Raw genomic sequence first — 9,035 nt, forward strand, 5'->3', positions numbered from 1 at the left:
ACAAGTAGGCGAATCTGATAGCTTTAGGATTTTATCCCTTTTATTTTTGTGTAGTTGCTCTAGGATTTGCTTACTTGATAGTCATCACTCGTTAGAGATGTTATTACTGTGGTGTCATGTGCTCTAGGATTTGGTTAAATTTGTGGATCATGTGCTCTACGATTTGCTTAAATTTGTGGATCATGTGCTCTATGATCTGTGTTGCTTAATTTGTGGATCATGTGCTCTATGCTCTGTGTTGCTTAATTTGTGGATCATGTCAGTTTCGGGTACCCGTCAGTTTTGTGCACTTTCAGTTTCTTCAGTTTCGTCAGACAACACCGACTGCAGGGAAAAAACGTAGTTCTAGGGCCCAAATTGAAACTAAGCTCCGGTTGGGCCGTCTCATTGCGTTGAGTGTCGAAGGCCCATGCGCTGGCTTAGTGTTTTCCCTTGATTATTACCATGGTAAATCCATCTATTACCATGCCAAACAAAAATAGTGCATGATGGTAAATCAATTTATTGTTGGACTTGCACATGTCAAATTTATTTGTACATATCATGGCAATTTCCTTCTGTATATAGCCTATGGCACAACACTTTCATTTTTTGACATGCGGGTATTATAAACAAGTTTTTGTTGCAAGAAAAATATTGTATACACGAATTTTTGTTTTTGTTTTTAGTAAGAACATGTCAGACTTAATTATGTAGATCATGATATCCATCTGAAACCACGTCTAAATTAAAGTCCGGTGGCACCATTAGCCAGCATATCCATCTAGAGAGCATGTTTAGGCTCGGCTATGGCACCGTATCCATCTAGAGAGCTTGTCTACGGCTCGGCTATGGCACCATATCCATCGACCGATATCTCATGTAGCAAGCATACATCCATAACATAAAAAGTAGCAACCATAGCATACTTCTTACATAAAACATAGGGTACCCTAAACCATAGCATAGTCCACAAACTATTCAAAAATTAGCTTGTTTTTGTTCATACAATATACGGACTAGGGCCACCAACAATTCAAAAAATTAGCTTTTCTTCTTCTTCTTTTCAACATCAACATTTCTCATTTTTCTAGCTTTAGTTTCCTTTTTAACACTTCAACTACATTATCCGTGCGTGTGAAAACTTGACCCTACTCTAAATGGGAGAAAACTTGCTGGTTTTCATTGAGGAATACTCAATCATTGATTGATATAGCAAAAGGGCTCGTGTACGGCACCATATCCATGTAGCGATTTATCTCACATCAAATAAGATAGAAATAGCAAGCAAAAACACTAATAACCAACGACATATCAAATAAGGGTAGCAAGCATAACAAAGTTCTTACGGGATAACACGACAGAGTTAAAAGTTCACGATACAACCAACGACATAATTAAGATAGAAATATATAAAATATAAAAGCCCTTAAACCCTAGGGCATGACAAGCTCACGATCGAGACCGGGACTTCACCACCATCTTCACTGCGCCTTCTTTTCACTGCTCCCTCTCCATGTCGTCTTGGCCGAGTAGGGGAGGCTGCGCATACCATCGCGGGTGGGGAAGATGTAGTAGAAGTTTGTGAAGATGTTGTGGGTTGTGAATGTGATGAATTCGCATCCACACCAAAACACCTTACCGAGGAGGTAGTACGCATCAAATCTGTTGGTGAAGGTGACGGTGAGCCCTATAGGCGGAGTCCTGAAGTTTGGACGCACTTCCTCCAGTCGGAACATCACCGGTGAGCCCGCTGGTAGGTGGGCGAAGCCCGCACGGAGGAACCACTCAGCAAACCCCCTTGCACCCCTCCAGCGTGAGAACGCCCACACGCAGAGCGTACTCTCCACGACGATGCCGGCTGGATACCGTCTCTCCGGCACGGTCGGTGGGAGATCAAAGGTGGGGCCGTTGTACTGCATCCTCACCTTGCTTTGAGAGTGCTCTGGGTTTGGGTGAAGAAGAGAAGGGGGCGGCGCAAATGGATGAGTGGAGAATAGGTGGAGGGGTGGTGGTTTACATAGGGAAAGGGGAAGGGAAGGGGAGTGGCACCGGCCGCGCTTTGGATTTGCTACGTTCAAATGAGCCGCGTCGATTGATATGCCAATTTAATTGCCAACCGGTTTTAATTGCCACGTTGAATAGATGCGAGTGGATCGAAAAGTGTGAAACAATGCTCTACATCGAGGAGACACGCGTGGGAGATGATACAAACCAGCAGCAGCAACCGTCCCTGCGTCCATGGCGGCTCACGTGAAAATGAGGCCGGTCAGCGTCCATGGCGGCTCGCGTGAAAAAGATGCCGGTCAGCGCATCGTGGCGGCGGGCGGTGGCGCACGCAGCTAGGCTAGCTATGTGCATGCATGCATGCTAGCTAGACATGGCGTGCATGCATAACAGGCTTCTGTCGTTGCGGCACGCGCACGACCCAAGTCTAACCATGGTCCAACGGGCTAACCGCGGCACCGTCCGCCGCGACCCCACTCATTAGGTCCAATGGGCGACACAGTCAGCACAACCCCACTCGTCAGAGTTAACGGTCAAAGCACTGACCCGACGGCATCCATCGTTTGTGACTAGTTTTGAGGGTTTCGGGCAAGGGAGTGGGGAAAAGTGAGCAAAAGTTAAGAGCGTGGGGATGAATGAGTATGGCTAAGGAACCAAGGGCACAGATGTAAAAATCCCTAAAAGATAAACATCACATGCAATCAAAATATGTGACATGATATGGCCATCATTGTCTTGTGCCTTTGATCTCCATCTCTAAAGCACCGTCATGATCTCCATCGTCACCGGCTTGACTCCTTGATCTCCATCATAGCGTCCTGGTTGTCTCGCCAACTATTGCTTCTACAACTATCGCTAACACATACTGATAAAGTAAAAGAATTACATGGTGTTTGCATGTCATACAATAAAGCGACAACCATAAGGCTCCTACCAGTTGCTGATAACTTTTACAAAAGATGATCATCTCATACAATAACATATATCACATCATCTCTTGACCATATCACATCACAACATGCCCTGCAAAAACAAGTTAAACGTCCTCTACTTTGTTGTTGTAAGTTTTTCATGGCTGCTATGGGCTTCTAGCAAGAACTGTTCTTACCTACTCATCAAAACCACAACTGTGATTTATCAAGTTTTTTCTGTTTTAACCTTCAACAAGAACCAGCCGCAGTCAAATTCGATTCAACTAAAGTTGGAGAAACATACACCCGCCAGCCACCTTTATGCAAAACTAGTTGCATGTCTGTCGGCGGAAACGCCTCATGAACATGGTCATGTAAGGTTGGTCGGGGCCGCTTCATCCAACAATACCGCCGAATCAAAATAAGACATTGGTGGTAAGCAATATGACGATCACCGCCCACAACTCTTTGTGTTCTACTCGTGCATATCATCTACGCATAGACCTGGTTCGGATGCCACTGTTGGAAAACGTAGCATGCAATTTAAAAAAACTTCTATGCTCACCCAAGATCTATCTAGGAGATGCATATCAACGAGAGGGGAAGAGTGTGTTACGTACCTTTGTAGACCGAAAGCGAAAGCGTTTGACAACGTGGTTGATGTAGTCGAACTTCTTCTCGTTCCGACCAATCAAGCACCGAACGTACGGTACCTCCGAGTTCTGCACACGCTCAGCTCGATGACATCCCTCGAACTCTTGATCCGGCAAAGTGTCAAGGAAGTAGATGAGTTCCATCAGCTCAACGGCGTGGTGATGGTGATGTAGATGTGATCCACGCAGGCCTTCGCCTAAGCACTATGAGAATATGACCGAGGGTGTAATCTGTGGAGGGAGGCGCCGCACACGGCTAACAAAAGTTGATGTGTGTTCTAGGCGCCTCGCCCCCTCATATATATATATATATATATATATATATATATAAGGTGGGTCTATTCTAATAACACCCTCTAGAGTCTTATTCTAATAACACATGCTTATTCTGATAACACCCCTGAGCGATAAAAACACCGGAGCTAAAATCCCACCCTCCTCCCACGACCACCAACCACTCCCCCGAGCTCCAACCACCTCCACCACGGCCGTAGCAGGCGCCCCACCCGGCCACCCCACCACCACCACCCCCAGCCCAGCCGCCCACCACCACCGTCGTGTCGCAGCCCACACCACCTGCCTCCCCACCTTTCCTCGCAGCCCACAACCCGGCCTCCCACCGCCAGGCCAGCTCCGATGCCCCACCTCCTTCCCCACCTTCCCCGTCCCCGATGTCCAACGCCAGCCCCGTCACCGGCCGGCGCGCTTCCGCCCTCCCCTCCTCCTATGCATCACCGGCCTCCTAAAGGGGTCCCCGGCGACCCTTGTTCCTCTGTGCCGTCCCCCGTCATCAGATCCAAGTGGAGCGCCATGGTCAGGGCCCCCGATCCATGCCGCCACTAGCCCATCACTAACCACCAGGGGTTCCTCTCTCGAGCCTCCCCGGTGTAGCGAATCCCGTCAATCCATGTTGCTTGTGATCTAGTCCAGCCTCCCCCTACTCTTGAGCCATGGAGCAGCAGCCGCACGCGGGATCAAGATGTGCCGGTCCCTGCGACCTGGGTAGCATGCGCGGAGCAGGGGGGTAGCGGGATCCACTCGCCGATGCCTCCCTCCCCTCTGCATCTGCCTCCACCGGCGGCCCCTACATGCCAGCAGTGCACACTGGCGCACGGGAAGTCCTTTCCTCGATGGCGTGCAGTACGGGATTAGGGGAGCTACAGTTATCGTCTACCTCACCTCCCCTCCACCCTTCTGTGCAGTTCGATAGAGCTTCGGCTGCTCTTTGTCCATGGATTTTGCCGCGCCTGATGCAGCACACATCCCGCACGGTGGTTCGTTCCCCCGCGCGACAGTGTTCATTAGACTTCGGCATATTTTTTTCTTGCGTTTTGTTGTAGTTTGTTGTTTGGTGCACTGCAAAAAATGTATATTCTTGTTCTTGTGGTGCAGTTCGTCCACGGGGGATCTTGTGTTCTTCTTTGTCAAAAAATATGCCTGACGAGGCCACATGCGCCCTCGACAAAAGCAGTACGGATGACGATGTCGTGCAGCTCATGAGCGACATGCGCGTGCTTTTCCACCTAGAAGCGTGTAGTTCAGTAGCCACCTGATGCACATCAGTACAGTGGGAATCCCATGGAGTTTCAGATGCTTATTTCGGTGATCAGATTTGTAGTGCAGTGAGTATTCATGGAAACCAAAAAATGGTTGTTTATTCTTGATGCTTTTTCTTGCATTTAAAAACTTGTTATGCCTTAAGCAGTGCAGTTAATTGTTGCGTGCCATACTCTTGACTTTGTTGTGTAGTGTGGTTAATTTGTAGGTACATGCGAACAACAAAAAAACAAGAAAAACAAACAGAAAAAACACACGAAAAGACATGCAGTCCACTTGTCTATGTATGAAGTGCAAATTGTTTTGTGTGCTTTAAAAATCAGTCGACTACGTCAAACGCATGCAGTGCTTTTGGTCCTCGGATGTGGTTCATTTCTGAGATTGATGTTGTTCACTTGTGCTGAAAATGAAAGTGCTAAAAATTTAGCACAACAACAAAGTATAGTTATGAGGTTCACTTTGATATATGTCGAGTTCACTTGCCTCCTCTCTGCGGTCCACTCTCGTTCACAAAAAAATTGAAAAAAGGCAACAAAAACTTGTCTGAGAAAATTTACGTATAAATAAAAGAAATCATGAAGTTCGCTTGCCCGTTTGATGCAGTGCAGTTTTCAGTTTAAAAGCAATGCTATTTTCTTCCTTGTCTTCAAAAATTTACGTCCCACAAAAAAGAAATCATGCAGTCCGCTAGTCCATCTGATACAGTGCGGTTTTCACTCTAAAGGCAGTGCAGTTTTCTTCCTCGTCTTCAAAAATTGACGTCCCACAAAACAGAAACCATGCAGTTCTCTTACCTGTCTCATGCAGTGCGGCTTTTCATCGGTTGCAGTACGGTTTTCAGTCGGATGAAGTACGCACGTCGATTTGGGTGTCGCGAAAAACAGAATGTCCGCATTTCGGTAAATTCGAAATTCCTCTTAAACCGTAAAGAATTAGAGAGAGTGTTTTACATGAAAAAGTTGCGCCTCGTCGATATCTTTCCAACGGCGTATCGTTCGAATTATTCCGACCAGCGGTTTGTAAAAAATTCACGAAACGGCCGCTGCCACTCGTTGTCCGCCGCATGATTTTCAAAATTAATTTAAAACCGTAAGGAATCTCAAAAACATTTCAACATATGAAAGTTGCGCCTCGTCCATAGCTTTTCAACGGTATATTACACGCCTCGTTTCGACAAACGATTAAAAAACTGGAGCAAAAACAGTACCGAAAATTTGAAAAAATTTGAAAAACAGAATTCCGTGATTTAGTAAATTTGAAACTGCTCTTAAACCATAATGAATTAGAGAAAACAATAATTATGAAAAAGATGCTCCTCGATGATATCTATCCAATGGTGTATCATTTGCCTCATTCCGACGAGTGGTTTAGAAAAAAACGCGAAAAAACGATCGCTGCCACTCTATGTGGGCCGCACCGTTTTCGAAACTGCTCTTAAACCGCGGGGAATCTCGAAAAGTGTTCAACATGGAGAAGTTGCGCCTAATCCGTAGCTTTTCAATGGTATATTACACGCCTCGTTCCGATAAACGGTTCAAAAATTAGAGCGATAACAATACCAAAAAACACTACGCGCAGTTTTTTCTGACACGAAGTTCACTAGTCTCTGTAATGCAATGCTCTTGGTAAAGAAAGTGCAGTGCCCTCGCGTTGAGCATGCAGTGCGTAAGTGTTATCAGAATAACTATTCTGATAATATTATCAGAATAGACGGGTTATATATATATATATATATATATATATATATATATATATATGGCAGGTGGTGTTTTTTTGTTCTCCACGCATGCTTCTTATCCTTTAATTAATTGATTATTTAATTACCCACTAAACGAGTTCAAAAAGTTAGTTCCGTATTGATAGGGAGGATAAGCCACCTACACGTCTAGATTGAAATCCCAAACAAAAGATGGATGACGCAGCCGCAACAAGCAACGAAGACTAGATGTGGCGTCCACCAATAAGCAGCAAGCCGATGGCGGTTGTCGCGACCCAGACAAGCTTGCTGCGTCGACGAGCTGTTCGACGACGACGAGACGAGATCCTTCACTGCGTCCTTGGCTGGCCTAACTAGCCGTAGGTGCACCACGGGGCCGCCGACGGGGTGCCTAATATGCAGGTTCTCCCATGGGCATTGATCTTGATAAGGTACGTTGGCTAATTCGTATGCATGCGTATATGTATTAATGGATGATGAGACTATATGCATCTGTTTTAGTGTTCTATTGATTACTTTGTATCTTGCGCATGTTTGACCTACACAGTTCGTCTGATCCTGTACGGGAGTTGGGCTATCACGGCTGGCCGCGCGTCTTCTTCGACCAAGATGTGGATCAGGTTTTGAACGGTTGCGCCTACAAAACTCAAGGGATTCTGTTGGCAGCTCTAATCACGCGACACTGTGATCTAGAACTGGAAGGATCAATTCATGCATGAAGATAGATGCGTATAAAAAAACAAGATGGTGTAATGACGCATGTACTGTATATAATTTTGTTATTTGAGTCTTGTTATTTTTTCAAGTGGAAACATACCAACATTTGAAAGAAAAAATACCTCCATTTTATTCTTATATTCTAAATGATATACTCTTTTTTAGTTCATACTTATTTTCGGAAAAAAATACAGTATGCATATGCTCACAAAAAAAGTCGCACTCAACAATTTAATATATGCACTAAAAACCAGTATATACCCTCTCTGCAAAATAATATGTACTCACTAAAAAGTAGTATAATCCTTTCCAACACAATAATGGTATATACTCCTTGCAAAAATGCGGAATATATTGTATATACTCCTCACAAAAATCCAGCATATATCCTTTCAGCAAAACAGAGTAGATACTCGCTTAATTAGCCACGCCAAATAAAGCACCCTCCTGGCAAAATATGTGGTATGTACTCCTCACAAAAATGTGGAATATATGGTATATACTCCTCATAAAAATCTAATATATATCCTTTCAGCAAAATAAAGAAGATACTCGCTCAATTACTCACACCAAATAATGCACCCTCCTGGCAAAATATGTGGCATATACCGCATCACAAAAAATTGTATATACTCGTATTCCCTTAGAAAAAGTAGACCTAGGTAAGTATATGGTATATACCCCTCATAATGAGAAAAAATATATATACTCAACCAAGTAAACAATTAGTATATACTTAGAGTTATGTTACAATACATCTACGGTGGTAGCATGCATTGCATGGAAGAAAAACTAAAATTAAAAACGTCAGGTACAGCAGCGATTCAAAATTGGATAAGGTGTGGACGTTCCTAGCTTCTAGGCATTAGGTACGCATGCAAAGTATTTTTTTTGTAACCACCACGGTTGGATAGTGCTCCTATTGGGTATATCGATCTCCACTAAGACTAGGAGTACATACTCCCGGGAGTATAAGAGAGGAGTCCTATATATGTGTGTGTGTGTGTGTGTGTGTGTGTGTGTGTGTGTGTGTGTGGGAGGGAGAGGGAGTAGCCAAGGGGGGCACCCCAAGTAGGAGGAATCCTACTTGGGGGCCTTATCCAATTCGCCCCCTTTCCTTTTCACCGGAGGGGGAAGGAAAGGGGAGGCCGAATCCCTCCCCTTCCTTCTCTCTTCCCCCTTTCCTTTCCCCTCTGGTGCATTTCCCCTCTTGGCCCATTAGGCCCATATCTTTGCCGGGGGTGCCCGAAACCCCTTTTCGGTGACCTGATATGTACCCGGTACCCCCGGAACACTTCCGGTGTCCGAATACCATCGTCCTATATATCAATCTTTACATATCAACCATTTAGAGACTCCTAGTCATGTCCGTGATCTCATCCGGGACTCCGGACAACATTCGGTCACCAATACACATAACTCATATAATACAAAATCGTCATCGCACATTAAGCGTGCGGACCCTACGGGTTTGAGAACTATGTAGACAAGACC

At 45.1% G+C, this 9,035-nt stretch overlaps 1 long non-coding RNA gene across 1 annotated transcript; it reads left to right on the forward strand.

The window, feature by feature from the left end:
- Window positions 1–7,011: 7,011 nt before the first annotated feature.
- Window positions 7,012–7,673, forward strand: LOC123185706 (uncharacterized). Its single transcript, XR_006493473.1, has 2 exons — window positions 7,012–7,255; window positions 7,372–7,673. It is a non-coding gene; the product is annotated as an uncharacterized lncRNA (long non-coding RNA).
- The last annotated feature ends 1,362 nt before the right edge of the window (window positions 7,674–9,035 follow it).

Source organism: Triticum aestivum, chromosome 2A, assembly GCF_018294505.1.
Source record: "Triticum aestivum cultivar Chinese Spring chromosome 2A, IWGSC CS RefSeq v2.1, whole genome shotgun sequence".
Taxonomy (NCBI): domain Eukaryota; kingdom Viridiplantae; phylum Streptophyta; class Magnoliopsida; order Poales; family Poaceae; genus Triticum; species Triticum aestivum.